This window comes from Pinus tabuliformis, chromosome 6, assembly GCF_031772625.1.
Source record: "Pinus tabuliformis cultivar Carrire ecotype Pingquan chromosome 6, CPIR1, whole genome shotgun sequence".
NCBI lineage: Eukaryota > Viridiplantae > Streptophyta > Pinopsida > Pinales > Pinaceae > Pinus > Pinus tabuliformis.
Window position 1 is genome coordinate 1,185,111,636 of NC_142292.1, and position 17,803 is coordinate 1,185,129,438.

General features: G+C 35.1%; 1 pseudogene; it reads right to left on the minus strand.

Annotated features, from left to right (window-relative positions):
• Positions 1 to 1,247: 1,247 nt before the first annotated feature.
• On the minus strand, positions 1,248 to 2,767 carry LOC149262990 (putative pentatricopeptide repeat-containing protein At3g23330 pseudogene; annotated as a pseudogene).
• Positions 2,768 to 17,803: the final 15,036 nt, after the last annotated feature.

The window sequence follows — 17,803 nt, forward strand, 5'->3', positions numbered from 1 at the left end:
TTAACCATGTGACCATTGAAATTATCAGCCATATTTTTCCCAATAATAAATAAGATATATCGTAATTAATAATAGTGATAAATTGATAATTTATTTTTAAGGTTACAGCTAAGAAAAACACTAAATTGGTGTATAAGAACCCCTTGTTTGTGGGGCAAGGGACCCGCCTCTGTGCAACGATTTGAGTGCTAAAGATTATAGAGGTGTACATACTCTGCCCCCTCTGACTTTGAACCTGTGATTTTCTACGAGGAAACACATACTCTTAGCATATGCAAGAGATGGTTGGTCCTCCCTCTGACTTTGAACCTGTGATTTTCTATGAGAAAACACATACTCTTAGCATATGCAAGAGATGGTTGGTCCTAAAAGTATAATGATGATAAACCACCACTCTATGCTTCTATGTTACCTCTAGGTGCTTGAGATGGATGGTGGTTGTGCTAGAGTTATTTAATATTGGTTGTTGTTTTTTATGATTATCCCTTTGGCCTTAATCTTTGGACTTTGTGATCTCTATAATGTATACGACAGTGGACCAGTTATGTTTAATGGGGATCACATACCCCAATTTTACCTCATTGTAAGCTCCTGCTATATACATATTTTAAAAATATGTTTCGTACATTTTTGTTTCATCAATAGTAGGTATATAAGCATATCTCGCAGAAAATAAATTGGGAATCAAACGTGACCAGCATATACTAAAAGAAATTTGAAAGGCCCTACAAAATACAAAAGCCCTAAATTTTGAATTTTAATTTTTTAAATAAAGTAATTTTTTGTTTGAAATTCTTCCATCAAGACAATGGGAATTGCAGATGGCCAACTTGTGAAGGGATGTCTATACCCGACCTCTCCAGATGAAATGGCTCATCTCATATGAATATTACCCTATAAGGAGAAAACAAACTAACTTTGGTGGGAAATAACAACACCCTCCTTTAACCACCCAAAAACTAGATCTCATTGAGATTTTTTATTTTAGAATTGAAAAGCATGATAGATGCATCTCATCATCCCATGAAATGTTTTATGTATATGATAAGCCGACGAATATATTTAATTGGTGACAATAAAATAAAATATTGATACTTAAACATGTATGGATCTTCAATCCAATGTATTTGATGTGTATAAAAGAATAAAAAAAAATAATATGAAGCCCTCCAACCTTTCTACTAGTGCAAGGTAGATAATATGTTCGTACAAGGAAAAATTTTTGTCTTTGCTTGCTTCATCCATCATCACCAGTAATCCTGACAAGAACATTGTCCGTCCTTAATATGGTGATAACGATTGGGATCTCTCAAGATAATATCTAGTGCAACCATCTTTGAGATAAAATTTCTTGTAGAGTGGCAGTCACCACACAATCGAAGGTTCTTGATGATTCGGATAGTTGTTCCAGGTGGCGTGTTTATTAGCCGAAATACGATTGCAAGCTTTTCACTATGGTGAAGAAGAATGTGTTCCTTCTCTTCCTCCTTCACGTCATTCAACACAAACTTCATCTCAGGAACATACCCTGCCACCTTCATTTCTTGATACAATCTCTTCAACTCTGCATATATTTTGTGTGATTGTGGGTGTGATTTATCACCTACAAGGAAGGCATGCACCTGCTTCTTGATCTCAATCCAGCTACATGCCGGGGTCTTTTTAATGCCTCTATCTTTCATCAATTTCCCAACCTTTTCAATATCACCCCACCTACCAGCTGCGGTGTAGATGTTTGAGAGAAGTACAAAGGGGGTAGGATTTGTAGGGGCCAAATTAAAAATATGCTTTTCCACGCATTCTCCTATCTCTACATTGTTATGCATTCTACAAGCAGTAAGCAAACAACTCCAGACAACCGCATCAGGTTTTATAGGCATGTTGTCGATGAAGTTTTGTGCTTCCTCTAGATGCCCAGCACGGCCTAGAAGGTCAACCATGCAGCCATAATGGCCCATTGTAGGTGTGATGTGATAGTATTCCTTCATGCAATTGAAGTTCTTATAGCCCTCATCCACTAGACCTGCATGGCTGCATGCAGACAAAACACGAAAAAATGTTATATGGTCTGGATTTACACCCTAATGTTTCATTTTTCAAAGAGTTCAAGGGTTTCTTTGCCACACCCATGCATGGCATATCCTACAATCATGGTTGTCCATGAGGCAACATCTTGATGATTCATTTTGTTAAACAGCTCACATGCCTTCTTTATATTGCCACATTTTGCATACATATCTATAACAACATTCATGACAGTGGTGTAAGATTGGAATCCATATCTAATTATGTTTTCATGGATCTCCATACCTTGTTCCAGTGCAGCAAAATTGGCACACACTGGCAGTATACTCGTAAAAGTTTTCAAGTCTGGCCTAACTCCTGCCAATTGCATTCTTTGAAAAAGCTTCAGGGCTTCCTCACCATGTCCATTCTGCACATATCCTGCAATCATTGCAGCCCATGAAACCACATTTCATTGTGGTATTTCATGAAATACTTTCACAGCCTCATCAACAAGCCCGTTCTGTGCAAATCCAACAATCATCCTATTCCAGGAGGTCATGTTTTGCTAACGTATTTCCTTGAAAAGATTGAGGGCATCATCAATGAACCCATTCTGTGCAAATCCTGCAACCATCCCATTCCATGAGACAACATTTGGTTGGGGTATCTCCTTAAATAATTTCAGGGCATCATCAACGAGGCCATTCTGTGAAAGTCCTGCAATCATCCCATTCCATGATTGTATGTTCCGTTGAGTCATTTCCTTGAAGATTTTCAAAAATGACTTAAAATGTCATTTATATATACTGTATGATGGCAGGCCAAATTTTAAACAACTGGAATATTGGAGTCTTCAAGGATTGCACCATAGAGAACTTTTAAGATAAGAAAGGGCTAGAACAATATGTGTGAAAACATGATAAAGGGGAACCTAAACCATCAGTTTTACCAAAAAGCATTTTTTTGCAATAGAGAACTTTGTTGTCTAAAAAAAATACCTACGATATTGTTGCCTGCCTTCTACCACTTGACTCACTGCCCTCATCAACCTTGTGAACTAGAGACTTGCCTTCTTCAAACTTGCTACTTGCCCAAGTTATTCTCTGGTTGCCCGTGCCCTGGAGATGATGAACTTGCCACAGAGGTAGTAAATAATGGTTGATCAAAAGGCAGGGTTGTTGGTAACAGTAAAATTAAGTAGGCAACTGAGTAAAGGTAAACAATCAGCACTATATTAGCTAACAACTAACATAGCCAACCAATCGTAGCCATTTTTCATTGAGAACCTCAAACCTTCTACAGGTTTTCAAATCCTTGGCTAGTTATGTTAGTTTTTGGTTGCTCCGAAAGTGTTTTCACACTTACTAGGAGAGTTATTTATGGGATGTGAAAGGCATTTTGTTCAATAGAAACTAACTGAAAATTGAAATATTTGGAAACACTGAAAAATAACCACAAATGAGCTGTGAGCAATAGATGTATTTCTAGCTTTTAGGATTTAGTAGAGATAGTAGGAATCATTACGATATACCTAGTTCATAAGACATTTATTTCCAGCATCGTCAAAGCGTGAAAGAAATTGAAAACAATTCGTTCAAATGAAAGAAAATATCTTTAAAATGTTACCAAATCCTGTCTTTAACCAAGGAACTATAGTTGCGCAAGAACAAATCCATTGTTCTGGCATTCCCTTTGATCAAAACTTACTATCTCTTTTCATCCCTGTGGAAGAAATAAGAAGGGTGGTTGTTTCCTGCAAAAGAAAGAGAGAAGGAGGCTCTTCAATCTCAACACTGCGAACGACTTTTTCCACCAATGTCTCCTGTGGATGAAGTATCTGCATACTAAATCAAGGCGGCTCAAACCCTTGTTCAGTATTGGACATCTGTACAAATTATATCCAAGAACTTCAAACTGGGAAAGAGTATTGGACATCTGTACAAATTATATCCATTAAAGAAAGATTCCAGATATGGTGGTATGTGGAGTATCTAAATTGTTCTGTTTTTTCTTAATTAAATCTAGGCTGAATTATGTTGAATGTTGACTGGAGAATTTAGTTTACAAAAAATTATTTTTAAATTTTTGATAAATTTTAACATGAAAATATCTATTTTTAAAAAGGTTGGAATATGAAAACATATAAAGCTTACAAAAATTGTTAACTCAAAGAAATGGAAAAATGTGAGTTCCCAAGGTCTTTACACATAGGAGATTGGCTTAATATAAGGTGAATATATACCAAATACTACCGGGACCTGATGGCAATTTGGAAAGATCATTCAAGTCTGGCAAATTTTTCTGGCAGCTTGTTGAAGGAACTTCATTTGTTCGGTGTAGATTTGCAGAGATATTGATGATGAAAATTTATCTTCAGTTTGTGAGAATGGTAAAATACCAGATATATGCTATAGCGAATGGCGTGAGAAACATTGCTAGCTCGGGTGCAGCGGCTTTCGTGGACGACAACTTTCCTTTGGCCAGCAAGAAACTTCAAGAAAAATACGTGAAGGAATGTCTGCATATTCAAGCTTCTGACAACTTAAACTCAAAAGGACAAAAACGTGAAGTTATTCCACTAAATAAAGAATGACGTGATAGTGGTTGTTTATAAAAAATATACCATATACTGTTCATATGTTTTATAACTAAGTGATGTGAATAAAACACATCATTACTTACATAACTTTAAGTAATACAAGTTTGTCAATTAGCTATCGTGAAAGGGAGCGGTGATATATATTTAATAATATACATTTTTAAAAGAAAATTGTAATATATATGTAATATTATGCAGATATAAAGGAAGCTATAGTATATATATGTAATATTATACCGTTGTTGTTAACTTTTTTATGTTATTTTTTAATTGATTTTTTATTAATTATATTTCTTTAAGTTTAGTTAGATTATAGATTTATAGTTGAAGTTTAGTTGTTTTATGTTTTGATTATTATTGTTAAAATTTAGTTATATAATTTTCAGTAAAATTGTAATTTTTTATTATTTAAAACGGATATTTGAAAATATTAATATATTTAGAGAAAAAAATACTCATTTGCACACATAAAAAATTATATTTTGTTCCTAAATATGGTACATATATATTGTCTTATTAAGATCTAATTGATTGTAAAATTATAGATAGGATTTGAAAAGATGTCTCAGCAACTTTCTACAAATCTTAAACCAAATCCAAACTTATCATGGAAGCTATGGAAGAATTATTTTCAAGTCTATCCCATAATTCTTATATGGAAAAACACACATTACAACAATAAAAATGATTTATCCCTGACTGTTCTTCATCAGTGCTCACATGCACTCTGAAATCTTGCAAAATTCATTATTTATTCACCCCTTCATCTTTGAGCTATCATTTGACTTCCATTTAAAACGTTACTACCTTTGACCATTGTTGATGAACTTTGTACAATTAATGCTTCTTGACTACTCTGAAGAATAGCCTAGACATTGAATATCTCTATGCACATGCTTCCATCCTAGTAGTATGCATCAAAATACATACTCTAGTTATATAGGTAAGTTTCTATGTAATGAGCTTATCCATAAGTCAACCATAAAATTGACCTTTTGACATACATAAATTTACAGACACATGGATAACCTGTAACAGAGGTTCTTGAAGCCCAAAGAACAACAAGACACATCAACATATAATAGACTCACATAATCAAATTAGGATACTTTCTCTTGGCACCAAAAGACATGGAGAACCACTAATTTAATTATATTACTCTATTCAATAGTTGGTTCTTCATATAATTTTACTCACAAAAATAAATATAATGCACTAATAATCAGTGTCAACTCTCACTAGCACAACCCGTTGAGGATGGGCCTCGTTAGCGAGATGACCCAAGATCAAACCTCACAAGGGGTGGTTGTGTCCTGTGTTAGGGGGAGGAGACATGTCACAAACTTGAGTCCCCTAAAGGGGATGCTATCCCCGAGTGACTTTGACGGCTATCCCCGGGTGACTTTGATGACTTTGATGCTCCTGAGTCGGGCTCCTCAAGCCACAGGGAAAACCTAAAAGATCACAAACAACATGAGAAACAAAAAACAAATCACTGAAATACATGCCTCTTATGTAGATCAACACAAACATTGGACAATTTGATTTTTTTCTCCACATTCTTTGGTTAGAAAATGAAATTCTATCCCCATGGCCCTTAACCATCTATTGCATTGAAAAACACCCAGAGAGATCTATTATAATTTAGAGCAGTTAGATCACCCATATAGCGAGATTGGGTTCCTTCAAAAGGTTGTGGATGAGCTCACAATCTATACAATACCTCTGCCCTTTTGTCTTGTTTCCAGTTATGTTCAACCCACAAGCTTCAGATGACATGTTCAATGTCACTTATAATCTGCAAAATCCCTAACCACTTCAATGGACTCCTCCTTGGAGCTTAATCTCCTATCCTTCAAAATATTTGTAGTAAGGTGTACTGACACTTTAATCTAAAGGCCTATGCCGACATTGGACTTCACTATCTCAAATGACATTCAACGAACAACCTCACATCTAATCTTTGGTTTTTCGTTCCAGAGAGCGTGGGCATCTTCTTGTTTACATAGAAGTAATTGGAGTGGCAAAGATTCTAATGGTGGCTTACATGATTTCGGATGTGCAGTTAGCCACAAAGCAAACACCTCTTGAGTTAGTAAAAGCATTGGTTCTGTAGTTTATGCCAATATTCCACATTCGCGATTGGAAGCACTGCCAATTTTGAAGTTATAAATTCTCAGACAAGCGATTCCAACATCAGTCCCTATCTTCCAGAACTGCAAGTGTCGCAAGATGTGGTTCTATCGGGAAGTGAGGACCCAAATGAAAACAAAATTGACGCAGTGGTTAGAAATTGTAATTACTCCTGCATGTGGAGTTGGCTAAATATAGAGAGTCAATTAATTGAGTGTTGTGTTGAGTCAAGTCAAGTGATAAATGACTTTTAGTGTGTGATTTCATGTGGTTGCATGACAAGATATTTTAGGCAAGTTGTTAGTTGGAAAAGGATAAATACCCTTCACCGGGTTCATTGTAAGCATCATGTTTTGTCTGATCAATAAAAGAGAAACAACTCGTATTTTGTGTGTGAATTCATGCTTTGTATCCTCTGCTTTTCCTACAAATTGTTATCGGAGCAAAACAAAGACCACAAGGTCCGTGGTGCATGCAGAGCAGGTGAAAAAATGGTCGAGAAAAGAAAGCCAACCATTTTATTTGTTTTAAATATGTGTTGCAAATTTATGGAATGGTTCAGAACCTCGCAAAATTCCACACTTTATTAGTACAAAAATCTGCACCGTTTTATGTTGGTCTGTGCCGTGCAGCGCATATCACGCGGTTCGATTTGCCATCTGCTGTATGCCGTGGGTTTGAAGTGTTAAAAAGGGGCCTCATGCAATCACAACCACAGGTCATACAGAAAAGGCCAAAGGCCAAAGACCAACCCGTGAGGCAAGTTTAAAAGTTTTTTAAAAAATTCGAAAGGTTTTTGTTTTAAGGGTAGTAGTCGTGCACGCCGCGGAAGGTTGGATGTTTAAAGGGTGTGAAAATTATTCCAATTATTTTAAGCTTGAAAAGTCACTGCCTTGACTCTTAGTTTAAAGATTATAACAAAAATTTTGGTTAATGCACTTCGAAAAAATTGATCCCGAAGCTTTATTATGAAGGTTCATATAACGTGAAGTGAATCTGAAAAGTTATTTTTATTAAAAGTTATATTTTTATAAAGGCTTTGGAAACCTTATAAAGGAAAGGTTTGTTTTGTTTTTTTTTTTTTTTTTTTTTGTTTTTGTTTTCTTTTTAAAGAAAACAAAACTTGGGGTTAAAGGTGAAATTCTAGGGTTTTTTAAAACAAGTTTTCTAGCAAGAGAATTTAGGGCTTTTAAAGGTCTATCCATCTACAAATTTTTTGGTGTTTTGTCAAGCATTGCAAGTTTTTGGATGAATATTGTGTTTTACGAGGGCACATATTGAAAATCATATTTGCTTTCGAGGGTGATATGGAACATAACCTCATGCAATCAGGAAAAAACTATAAAATATAGGAAAAGATAGTAGTCATGGGTCGCAAAGCGCGATTGAAGCATATTAAAAAAATAAATAGAAAAGCAGAGGCAAAGATCATTTCCATGGTTAGAGAGGTTCATGCTACCACTGAGGAACTAAGAAGTCTAGCAGAAGGCTAAGAAGAAATGAAGGGTGATTGGTGTAACTTTGATCTTCTACCACCTCCTATGTTTACAGGTAAATATTTTGATCATTGGGTTATCAAGATGTTAACTTTTCTTAAGCTAAAGAGTTAATTGAGTATGGGTCTAATAACCCATATAATGAAGTATGCAATGCTTTAGCATTGAATTTTATAAAACAACGATTGGATGAGAGGTTATTTTGATCATTGGGTTATCAAGATGTTAACTTTCCTTAGAGCTAAAGAGTTACTTGAGTATGGGTCTAATAACCCATATAATGAAGTATGCGATGTTTTAGCATTGAATTTTATAAAACAACGATTGGATGAGAAGTGTTTGTGCAAGGTATCAAAAGCTACAACTTCCAAGGAAGCATGGAAGTTCCTGGAAGTGGAGTTTGGTTCAAGGGGGAGCGACATGCAACATCAGGTTATGTCACGAGCAAATAAGTCAGCCGCAGATATGAGAGTATATTAGAAATACCCTGAGAGGAAAACAGAGCTTGGAGAACCCCACAGAAAAGTGGATGATGGTTGTCAAGACCATAAAACTGAAACCCATTATTGCAATCATGCATATGGATGAAGAAGATGCAGCAATGATTGTAGAGAGAGAAGTTGAAGCCTCTGTGTGTGAAACAGAGTAAGAGAAAATAAATTCTCAAGGACTCCACTATAATGTGGATGATACATATGATGGTGAATCCCACTGTGATGAGACACATGTGGATGATGACTACAAAGTTATATGTGAATTCATGAATCCAGATGCAACTGATGGATTTGGTGAAGTTGAAATTGTCAATGAAATAGGAAATGAGCACATGCATGCTCAGATATCCCGCCATCGTGTGGCTGAACATTATGTTGATGATATGTGTGGTTTATTTTTTGAAACAAGGATTGATTGTGACAATATGGTAAACACAATATTTGATGAAACATTGAAGGTTGAAGCTGCCACTGTAGCAAGAAGATATGAAGCAGATGGAACTGTTCATGAAGCAGTATGTCATCTAGCAGTAGTTGATGATCAAGAACAAGATAAAGTGATTGAAGAGTTTTTGATGAAAATATCTCATAACAATAGAAGCCATGCAGTTGAAAAGAAGGCAGATGCAGAGCAGGAGGCTCTCATGGAATAGAGTCATATGAAAGATGTTTTTAACATTGTTTTTGAAGATGTAGGTGTTCAAAATAGCATGGAAGCAGAAGTTGAAAGTAAGGTTGTTAATAAATTTGATGCATATTTGAAGCGCATTGAAGAATGGGTTCAGAAACCAATAGAACAAATTGATGCGTCTTAAGGAAGCAGGTGGAATAAAAGAATTAAACGAAATTGTGAATATTGATCTTGAGTGTGCAGATTACAGGAAAAAAATAGTAGTACCTGATGATGAAAGTGAAAAGAATGATATGAAAGGAAAAGACAAATGAATTGAAACCATTTTTGAAGATGAAATGTTATGGAAACAGTCCATGGTTGAACAAATCTTTGAAGAAGAAAATGTAGTAGACAAGATCAAATTGTGTTTCAGCACAAATTCAAGAAAAGTGAAAGAAAAATTGCAACAACAACAAGAAAATAAGGCCTACAACAAGAAAGTTCAATAGAGAATGATGTAATTTCGAGGATATAAAATTTGGAAGAAGTGAAAAATAAAATGCAAAATTGTGAAAGTCTTAAGTCATTGTAAGCCTACTCAGACATAGACCAGCAAGCATGTTTAAGTGATAATTGAGTCAAGTTAAGTTATGTTGAGTGATACGGTCGTAATTAAGGGGGAGTGTTAGAAATTGTAATTAGTCCCGCATGTGGAGTTCGTTAAACATAGAGAGTTAGTTAACTAAGTGATTAAGTGTTTGAGTGTTTGAGTATTGAGTCAATTCAAGTGATAGATGACTTTTAGTGCGTGATTGCATGTGGTTGCAGGTCAATATATTTTAAGCAAGTCACTAGTTGGAGAAAGATAAATACCCTTCACCGGGTTCATTGTAAGCATCATGTTTTGTGTGATGAATAGAAGAGTAGCAACTCATCAACCTCCGCCTTTCCAACATCAGTCCACAAACAATTTATGTGGACATCTTCTTGTGGGCATCTTCCCGTTCACAGAAAAGGAATTAGAGTGGCAGAGATTCTAAATTCTAATGGTGGCTTACTTGATTTCGGACGTGCAACTAGCCACAGAGAAAATGCCACTGAAGTTAGTAAAAGCATTGGTTCTGCAGTTTATGTCAATATTCCACATCGGCGATTGGAGAGCACTAACAATTTTGAAGTTATAAAGTCTTAGACAAGCGATTCCAACATCAGTCCCTATCTTCCAAAACTATAAGTGCCGGAAGATGTGGTTCTATGGGGAAGCAAGGACCCGAATGAAAACAAAACTGACGCACTTCTCCACTCACAAAAGACAACGAGTTTTCATGACATTCAACTCGCACATCTCCTTGGGAAAGTATCAAACCACGCAAGATCGAGAGCATCACTCAATCACAATAGGAAATCCATCCAGTGTAGCGCTCGATCAACCACATATTTAACACAACAAGTTCCTGTTGGAGAATGTTGGCTTCACACGAAGATCGTTCTTTGTGTTGTACATTGGCTTTACCTGAGATCAAATACTCCGAACATAGCTCCATATTTCGTCCACTTCAAGTAGCGGTTGCACAAACAAAACACACCACAAAAAAAAATCTTTTACCCTCAAGTCTATCCTAACCCCTCGCATGAAGCCCAAAGGCCCTCAAATCTCTGATACCAAGAAATAAAATTAATCTGCACATATCAAAAATTTATATTTTATTCACCAATATAATCCATACATATGTAGTTGGTTTGAGATTCAATTGATTCTAACATTAAAGATAGGAGTTGAGAAAATCTCTCAACAACCACTTACAAATCTCAAACCAAATCCAAATTTAATATGAAAACTATGGAAACATTATTTCAACATTTTTATTAATTTAAAGGTGCTTAAGTCAAACTTAAAATTTTAATACATTCGAGTCAAATTTATTAAAAAATAGAAAAAAAAAACCTAAAAAAATAAATCTAACCAAAAAAACTAAATCTAACCCAAAAAAAAACTAAAGGTTAAACACAAAACTTAAAGAATTAATTATATTAAAATTAAAAAAATATAATACATTTCCGCAACAAAAACTAAAAACTAAAGGTTAAACACAAAACTTAAATAATTAATTATATTAAAATGTAAAAAAATATAATACATTTCGGTAACAAAAACTAAAAACTAAAGGTTAAACACAAAACTTAAAGAATTAATTATATTAAAATGTAAAAAAAATATAATACATTTCCGCAACAAAAACTAAAAACTAAAGGTTAAACACAAAACTTAAAGGGTTAATTATAATAAAATGTAAATAAATATAATACATTTCCGCAAAAAAAACTAAAAACTAAAGGTTAAACACAAAACATAAAGAATTAATTATAATAAAATGTAAAAAAAATATAATACATTTCCGCAACAAAATCAAAGTCAATATTTGACTTTACAATTGCGTCAAGGGAGAATAAAAATTTTTACTTCAATTTTTTACATTTAATCTGAAACTTCACATTAAGACTGCTTTGTGGTTGATTATTCAACGTGGGTTGTGACGCAGTATGTTTTGAGAGGACTAAATCATTAATCCATCTTACCCGTTGATGAACGTTATACTCGGTGCAACATAAATACCACAACACTTTCATTCATACATCGTCTGGGTTGCAGGAGTTCAGACAAGGTTGCTGTATTGGAATGACATTTTCATTACCCTCATTATCTCCCTCTGCACGATAAGATTATCATTCATGATAAGGTGGAAAACCATAACACGTGCGTAATTTTATTTCTCTAAGAGAGAGCTGTCGAGAAGATCCATTGCAATCATGTTTTAATGATTACTTCAAACCCTAAAGAATAATTGTTGAATGTCCAAATTAGCGGAGTATATGAATGTTTCCAAAATTCCCAAACTTGTATGATAAGATTAAAGGATCTGAATGGTGACTTGTATTAGAGTGTTTGAACGCTGATCTATATCATTTGGGGGTCACCCCGCGCTGGTGGGAACTTATGGTTTTCATGGCCTTTTTAATTAAACTGAATTATAGTTTAATTAGAATATATAATTGAATAATAAATTTTTAAATATTTTATTGAATTTATAAATTATTTTTAAAAATAATATGTATTTTTAAATTTATTTTTAATAAATTTTTTGTTTTGTTAAATTTAGGTTCTATTCATTAATCAAAAGGAAAGTAAAGTATATAGTTATCAAAATGTAAATAGCCTCATCTGGATTGGGTTTGTTGATTATTGTTATCACCATATGACAAAGAATCACTAACAAAACCAAATTAGAAGTTCAAAACCTAATAGGCCAAAAGCACCGAAGACAAACGAAATCAAAAGAACACATGTGACCATGCTCAATCATCAGAAGTAATTGACGCTAGATTGTTTGGCCTAGTCCCTAGAGGGTAACAGGGGAGATATAAACACTAAACATGTTTCTCAAAGTAAGTTGTCCATGTCTCCAACTTCCCAACCTTTTATGGTAGCAGATTTAGTCCACGACAAACCACCATAATCCTTTCCCTGACATGACATTGAAAGTAATGCAACTGATTTAGCGTGGCGATGACAACCTCATGTTCCTCCTTTCTGGTCCTATCATAAACTTATAGGTGATGCAAAATAGTTTGGATCAACTCACGACAGGCATCAGAGTGAATCTATTGACCAACAACTCATGCGTGCCCTTGCCAACAACTTCCCCGCACACATGCTCCACCCCCACGCACCACACTACCTTTCTTACCACCACCAACTACACGTCCACCCTGCATTGCGCTCGCACCACCTTTGCCTCCATAGGCTCCCGACGCTGCTCTGAGCACACCTCCAACAACACGTCGACCCCACTTTGGTCACTCAACAAGTCGGCTCTCCAACACCACCTTCAACTTGTTGACAGAACCCCCCTGACTGGTCGAAGCTTCCCTCTGCCTAGGTTGGGAGCGTGAATTAAGCAACATAGGTTGCATGATGAGTGGCTAAGGAGACACCCCCAAGATAGGACCGAAAACGTTCTATGGCACCTCCCGAAAAACTCTGAACCAAAGTGGGTTGAAAGCCAGCCCCAATTTATCTACCAAAATCCTACTCTTTAGAAATGAAAACCACCACACTCCAGCCAGGAGGGTGGAAAACACACCCCCAAATAAGATACACGTGAGCTAGACAAATGCCTTGTCTTCTTCTTTGACAAGGGAAGCACCTTGGATCAAAGACGCAGATGGAATGACTCAACAATAAAGCGCAAAACATGTGAGAAACAAACCCAAGCCAATTTCAAGCCACAACAAACTCCTCTAGAGTGTTGTTCCACCACTGACACCAATTACTACTCACTGAGTGATGCGTCTTAGGATTCGAGGGTAAGAAATTAGAGAGAGGAAGTTTGAAAAGAATTCTGATGGATGAAAGACCGAGACACCATCCCAAACACAAATTACCCTCACAGAGAAAGCTAATAAGCAACGCAGGTATAAATACTAGGGTCAGCCATATCACCATGCAAAATTCCCTCAAACCATTGGTAGAAGCAGGGAACCAGGAATTGGGAGAAAAACTTGACGCTCTTGGTAACCGTTCACGGAGGAGGAAGTGACGATGAAATTTTCTCCACCACTCTCAGAGTACTCAACAACCTAAGAAATGAGACAAACTAACGCTGCTCAGACCACAATCTATCAACCTCCATACTACCAATGCAATATAACATTCCAAAACTTTGACAATCGACAATAACCAACTTACCTTGCGAGCACACGCTCCCGTAAAAAATGAATGAGATTTCACACGTCGCACCATTACACTCACCTTACACCTTACATAATGGAAGGACAGGCTATCTATCCTCCTTCCCATCTGCCATATATATACATTCATTGCACATGTGTCTAGCACGTCTCGATGTTCATCACTCATTCGGAATATAATAATTTTAGTTAATAATATTATTTTATAAAATTATAATTATAATTATTTATTATACCAGTATTAAACTTTTTGAATTTTTTTAATCTTTATGAGGAATTGACGTATTTGATTGATCATTTACTCTAAATGCTATACGATTATAAATATACTTTTCAAAATATATGATGGAAAAAAAATGATGCTAATTTTGACCATTAATGTTAGTTTGATGTCCTCAACTATTAATAAATTGTATCCATGATGTTTATTCATACTTGTCGATGATTTATTAATTACTCATTATCATTAACGATTATTGATTATAGTTTTAATGATGCTTTCCTTTTTATTATTATGAATAATTATCTCACTCGCCATGACTAACTATGATTACTAAAGACTATCGATGAAAATATCCTTTACTATTATTATGGATGCTTATGATTCGCATTAACAATTAAGTCCTTGAATATTGCTAATGATGCTAAGAACTATTATAGGTGATTATGTTCTTAATGGCGGGCTATATTATTCTCTTGGTGATTTATTGATGGGTATTTTATTAATCTTTAGTGATTTGTTTTTTTATTTTTGGAGTATTAATAAGTAACTTCTCAATTATCTATTTTGAGCCATATGATATAAACGTTGAGCATTGAATATTGCTAATGATGTTAACAAGTATTTTCTCAATTATTTATTTTGAGCCCTATGACGTAAACGTTGAGCGTTGAATATTGCTAATGATGTTAAGAACTATTATAGGTGATTAGATCCTTAATGATTGGCTATATTATTCTCTTGGTGATTTATTGATGGGTATTTTATTAGTATTTATGGACGTGTTTTTCTTTGTGAAATATTAATAAGTAACTTCTCAATTATTTGTTTTGAGCGATATGATATAAACGTTTAGCATTAAAATATGTGTCCAATTAGCATTCATCATGAAACTTTGTTTTCATATTAACTTAAAATCAATGTATATGTGGCATTGTGGCATTTACATTATATTTTTCCTTATGATTTATTATGTTATCAAGCTTCATAATATTTTGATGCTTCATAATATTTTAATGTCTTAAATATATAAAGGAGTGTATGATATTATTGAAAAAGTTAACATTTAACATGAAGGTATGAAAAATATTTAAGGGAATTAGGATCCATTTTTGATAGTATTGTTAGGGTTTTATAATAATATGATTCATAATTTTGAATTGGGTATGGTTAGTTTTGTAATATTGTACATACTTTTTTTTTTTGCAAAATGTTTTCCATATAAAAAATTAAAGATGTAAAAAGGCTATGTCCTAAAAGAACAATCAAAAGACAAAAAGAAGGAAAAATGATAAGAAAAAGTGAAAAATATGAATCCCAAAAAGAAATAAAATAGATCATGAAAGTGTGCAAATTCAAATGACACTCTTTTTTCTTTACTTTGTAAAATAATATTGTGTGTAGCTTCTAAAAAATGCCACAATCCATGATGGTCAAAAAGTTTAATCTTGACTCATTCATGTTTTAAATTTCATTGTGATAGATCGAGAATAATGATTTAGCCAAATTGTTTAACATTGGAAGATCAGTAGTTAGGTAGAGAATAAGAATGAGCTCACTAGTTTAATCTGAGCCATTGGAAGTTATAAGGTTAGAATTAGATAGTTTTCCTATCAAAATAAAAGGTAATAAAGGTTCAGCAAGCTCAAATGCACCCAATAAATGAAGAAAAAAATTTAAGGTAGATAGAGGGTAGGTAGAAGAAGTGTTGCAAATGCACAAGGTTGCTAAGTCAAAAGCTCATTTATCATGCTTAAGCCTATGTTTCATGTGCAAGAGGAAATGCAAGAAAGAAAGAATTTTCACCAAGCTTCTTTACTAATTTTCCCTCATTTCATTACACCCCCACATACTTATTTCGTAATTTCCCCATTATCCCTTCATTACTTATAAATACCCTTTTCCCCTCATTTTGACCTTTACCCTTGGGTTTCACACATTTCCCTAGAAATTACCCTTCAAAAATCACTCCCCCTTCCCAAAACCCCTTTTCCCTAGTGTGAAACCCATTTCCCATTACAAATATTACCTTCCCCCTCTATTAATTCCCCATTTCCCTTAAAAAACCCACAAAACCCCCTTATCCTAAGATTTTGTTTACTATGCCCCCACATTATGTAATTAACACCCCCCACTTTGTATATCCTGAGAAACCTTTTTAACCCACCAACCCTTAGTGCAGTTAAATAAAACCATGCCATATAACCCATGGTCCCACATTTATTAACATGTTGCCTATATTGAAAATCCCATCATTATTGGTTAATTAATTACAATTATCTGTAATTAAATCCTGGCCTCGCCAAATCCCTGTCCCGATTCCCTCCGTGCAACTCAAATGCGTGATAGCTCTCCGATCTCCTGCCCCCAGATCCAACCGTGTACATCCATATCGCGTGGATTCATCGTCCGAGCATTAACAACGCGAGAACATGCGAGATTCGTGGTTTTGCCTGGGCACTGTTCTGCTATGTGGTAGCACCAGGTTAGATCACGTGCTCGGGAAAAATACCACTTGCCATCCAAAGCGATACGATGGTGCATAAAACCACCTCCCTGCCTAAATTGAAAACTACCCATTGTTCATTTAATTATTTATGCGCCAAAATGTGATCTTTACCCGTTAAAAGGCTGAAAAAGCTCCAAATTTCTCTTTTCACTCGTTTTTCATTGCAAACTGATGCTTATTCATTTGCAACACCCTGAACCTCTGCGACCAATTTGACCACCTTTTGCTACCTGAAGATGCTTCAGATACCCAATTGAAGCAACTAGTTGACAGTTGAAGCCACAGTACCTTCTGCATTCACCGTTGAACCTAGTCTGCACGCCAAACCATCAATTTCCAGGTATTCTTGGAAAATACCAGAACGACCTTTGAATTTGAAAATGCACATTTGTAATTAAGTGGTTTAAGAATTGAATTAATTAAAGAAACATTGTTGAAATTCAAGTGAAACTTATTTCTACATCCTAAACCCTGTTTCACAGACTGTAACTACCCTCCCACTATATTAGAGCTTCTAAACCTCACTCTTGAAACCTATGAAAGCTTTGCTCAATTTAGCAAACCCAATTATGGCTTCCCAAACCTCTTTGGATGTGAGACCTCTGCAAACCCCTCACTTGGATATCACCCACCTTGCATTAGAAGACCGAGACTTTAAAATCAGGGACACTGCTTCACCTACCTACCTTCTAAAGCTCCACTACTGGAGTAAGGACAAATTTTTAAACCAGAACAATGATATCCACCTTTGGGAGTCCAATTTTCCCAAGTATTTGTTCCCATAAGTTCACCCATTCCCAGAAATTGTTAACTTCTCCCAAGCTTGCTACATTGCTAGTCAAAAAGCCATTGTCACCCCTGACCAGCAAGTTTTGTTCACCATCACTACAAAATCCATTAGCCTAGTGTTGCAAGTCCAACCTAGCCCAAATGAGACCACACATTCTATTGAAGGCTTGCTTGACCTCTATACCAAGTTAGAC